We start from the raw sequence: 3,933 nt of genomic DNA on the forward strand, positions 1-3,933 counted from the left end.
AGAAACCTACAAAAGCTAGGAGGGACTCGCTTAGGGAAACCGGGTCCCCAGCAGAGTCGCCAGCTGTCGCAGCCTGAAAAATACAGGAGGTGCGAAAAAAAACAACCGGCGAAAGAAAATGACAGAAGAGTCGCCACCGTGCGTTATTTATCCCAAAGGAGGGAAAGGAAACGCTCGAAGTAAACCTGAAGAAAAGGAAAGGAAAAGACAAGGTCTCGCAACCAAATCTTGGGTTCGGGAGTCGATTATGCGAAGGGAAGGTATTAGCACCCCTACGCATCCGTAGTACTCTACGGGATCCACTCTTGTTGTTTCTTGTCTAAAGGGTGTGTGTTTATCTAATGTACTATTTACTAAAAGAAAGGGGTCAAAGAAATAACTCGCACGGATGTCGCATCCACTGCATACGTATCTCATCTGAATATGAGAATCAGAGTCTTCGTAGCTCGGCTACCTAGGGGTTAAAGAGATGTGTGCTCGCTAAGACATCGCGTCTTATGCCTATATATCTCATCGGGAATGAGAATCAGAGCATAATGTAGTTCGGCTAACTACAGGAACAAAGGTCTCGATTGCAACTAGGGCAAGAGAAAGGGAAGGTCTCGATCTCAACGAGGGCGAGAGAAAAGATCGCAATAAGGGCGAAAGCAAACAAGGATTAGTTGTTAGTCGTTAATCAAACTCGACAAGACATCGTATCTTGTGCCTACGTATCTCATCTGAACGTGAGAATCAGAGTTGCCGTAGTTCGGCTACATAGGGCTTGCCATCTGAACATGGTAGGAAACCGACTGCCAATCGCTGGACTTATGTCAGACTCCACACAAACAACAATAGGATACGGAATGCCAATCGCTGGGCTTACATCCATATCCTAACACACACAAGAAGAAACAAGCAACAAGTTACTAAGGAGTCGGGAACTCGAGCCTAGCAACTGTCAAGCAAACACACACAAAAAAAAGAAAAGGGGTGCCCGGAGAGATCTCGCACGATCTCCTGCCTACGTACCTCATCTGGTATGAGAATCAGGGCGACGTAGTTCCCCTGCATAGGGCTTGCCATCTGAATATGGACTTACAAAGGAGGACACCAGTTGTGTCAAAGGAGAGTGGGCAATGTGTACACACCCTAGCAGTAGGTGTCGCAGCTCGCTGAATCGAGTCTTAGGCAGTTACCTCTTTGCAGTAGGATGGACTACATGCCACAAGATCGGAGACGCTCGGAAAGGTCTAGAAGTGGGGGAAGCTCTGCCCTAGAGTTGTCATGCAATATGTACTTAAGTGTTTAGGATTTACAAATGGGAATATCTACCTAATGTTAGCATGCAAAGAATATGGGAATTCTACCTATGTTATCATACAAAAGAATAAGGGAATCCTACCTATGTTATCATACAAAAGGATATGGGAATCCTACCTATGTTATCATACAAAAGGTTCTATCTAATGGGTGCTACCTAATCGGAACAAAGATCGACGAATGGAGCAAGGAGAAGTGCTAGGGATAAGGGTAGATGGCGATGCATGAAGCAATCGACTTACAAGGTTGATGGCGATGCATAAAGCAATCGGCTTACAAGGTTGATGGCGATGCATAAAGCAATCGACTTACAAAAGGGTGGATGAATACGTGCTGGTTCTGTTAGGTTTTGAAAAAATGATTACTCGACGTTGGATCGAGGTTTTGATCTTGCTTTGAAATGGTTATCGAATGCTCATTTTAATTCTTGTATTTACAGATGAATAAAGAATGAAAAAAATATTATACATTTCATGGGAGAGGGATACATTTGTTATGAATGGGGATTGTTCATGGCAAACAAACAATAATAATACATGCCTCATACACCATACAAGTAGGCCACAGTTAATCAAACAAGTAAGATATAAACAAGTATATAATCGAATCAAAATAATCAAAGAATGAAATAATGAAGCATTAAACAATGTATGAGTGTAAGTGCAAGGGACATGTCTCATTGTAAGGAAGCCCAAGAGTAAGCTATGTGAGGTCGATGGCGATGCTTAAAAAGCAATCGACTTACAAGGGTGTGAAAAAATGGGCTCGATATTAAATCGAGAAAAATATGATTTTTATAGTTTTAAAATGGTTTTGAATTAAATTAAAATACAACAACTTTACATTATTAACAAAATGAACATATGAGTGTAATAAAGGCATAAACATAAAAAGAAACTAAAATGCTAAAAGAAAAAATAATATAGCTAAAAGAAATAAAATGCCAAAAAATGCCACACATGAGTATTAAACCCACCCCACTCAAGAATATACACACTACCCTTCTTCACCAGACCACTTATGATCATCTGCTACTGTGATACTATGTTAAATATATAAACCGGGATAAAAAATAAAAAAAGATTAAGAACAATAAAAGAAAATACTAACATATAAACATTTTTATGTTTTTTATCTCTGTTAAAAAAACAAATTAAATTAAATAAAAAGAAAATAGAAAAAATTAAAAAAAGAAAAGAACGAAATGGAGACGACGAAGCAGGAACTCGTCTTCCTTCCACCTCTCCCCAAACTCACGAACTCACCCTTTCCCAACAATGGCAATCTCACGCACTCGCCCCTCTCGTCCCTCTTATGACATCGCTCATCAACGAAACCCTCTCACGCTCTCAAAACTCAGCGACTCAATCTCTCTCAACTCTCACAATGTTTCATCAACAAGCACATGAGAAGGATAAAAAGAAGGAGAAAAGAAGCTCTTACAAAGAGTCGCGGTGGTGGCGGTGTAGGACGTGCAAACGCTGGCCTCCAGGTAATCAGTCTTGGGATTTTAGGGTTTTCTTTGCTTGAGATTTTTGCCTCCAAGTTCCGTTGTGATTTCGAATCGTCGCCTCCTTTTACTGATTTCTCTTTCTCCTTTTTATGCTCTCCCAGCTTAGGGTTTTGAATCGGTCTTTGCTGTTCCAGAAAGGTAACTTTGCAAAGCACTTTGGATGCTCAGAAATTGGATTGACCTCTTTGATGCTAGGTTCGAAAATGGTAATCTGAACCTTCGCTTTCTTCCTTGAATTTCATCTCTATTCCAATTTGGGAATTTCTTGAATTTTTACTGCTTGGTAATTAATTTTGCCTTTTTACTGCAATGAAAAATGGTGAGCTTGGTTTGATGCATCCTTGTTCATGGTTTAACATCTTATTACAGAGGGTAATGTTTATTTCTCTTGCTGATTTTGTTTTGAGATCTTGGTACTGCTGCAAGTCAGGTCTGTTAGCTGTAGTTGCTTGGGACTTCATGGTTCCGTTTGAGTTTGAAACAGGTTTTGGTGGTTTGGCTTGATGCAAGTTGGTACAGTCATGGTGTTGCAAGGCAAGCAAGGCATGTGTTTCAAATATAAAATGGTACTGATAATTACAGGATTAATACTAGTTGAATTGGTCAAAATCAAATGCCATGTAGTTATGATCAAGGTATCTCGACTTAGCCATTAGCTCATGTTTTCTTGCATCTTTTTGCTTGGTGCAGGATTATGGTATACATTTGGTTCAATTTTGGCCTGTGCATGATGGCATGGTAGGGAGAATGTTGATGTTACTAACTTGTGAACATGTTCAGTTAAGTCTCAATGTTGCTGAATTTCCAGGATTTTATAGCAGTGTTTACATGCTGATTGCACTGTAGCCTTGTTGTAGCAGGTAGGTTCATTAACTTCTATTGCATTGGAATAGCAGGATGTATCACAGGTCTGGTATCTTAGTTTGCCTTACTGCTAGATGTTGTGGAATGCCCTTAGGAATAGTTATTGCATGACCTGATGCAGGCATTTGCTTTGGCCTTGCTACGACAGCTATTGTAAGATTGTCTTGGTTCATAGTTTGGTAGGTGAGTCCTTTGTCTCATGTTCTGGTTCAATGCCTTATAAGTTTTAATCCCACTATTTGCACTCAATTCCT

General features: G+C 40.1%; 1 long non-coding RNA gene across 1 annotated transcript; it reads left to right on the top strand.

Moving 5' to 3' along the window:
* The first annotated feature begins 3,029 nt into the window (after window positions 1–3,029).
* LOC127129317 (uncharacterized) lies at window positions 3,030–3,647 on the top strand. The gene is made up of 3 exons (XR_007806296.1): window positions 3,030–3,187; window positions 3,300–3,381; window positions 3,506–3,647. It is a non-coding gene; the product is annotated as an uncharacterized LOC127129317 (long non-coding RNA).
* The last annotated feature ends 286 nt before the right edge of the window (window positions 3,648–3,933 follow it).

The sequence above is a fragment of the Lathyrus oleraceus genome, chromosome 1, assembly GCF_024323335.1.
Source record: "Lathyrus oleraceus cultivar Zhongwan6 chromosome 1, CAAS_Psat_ZW6_1.0, whole genome shotgun sequence".
In the NCBI taxonomy this organism is placed as follows: Eukaryota; Viridiplantae; Streptophyta; class Magnoliopsida; order Fabales; family Fabaceae; genus Lathyrus; species Lathyrus oleraceus.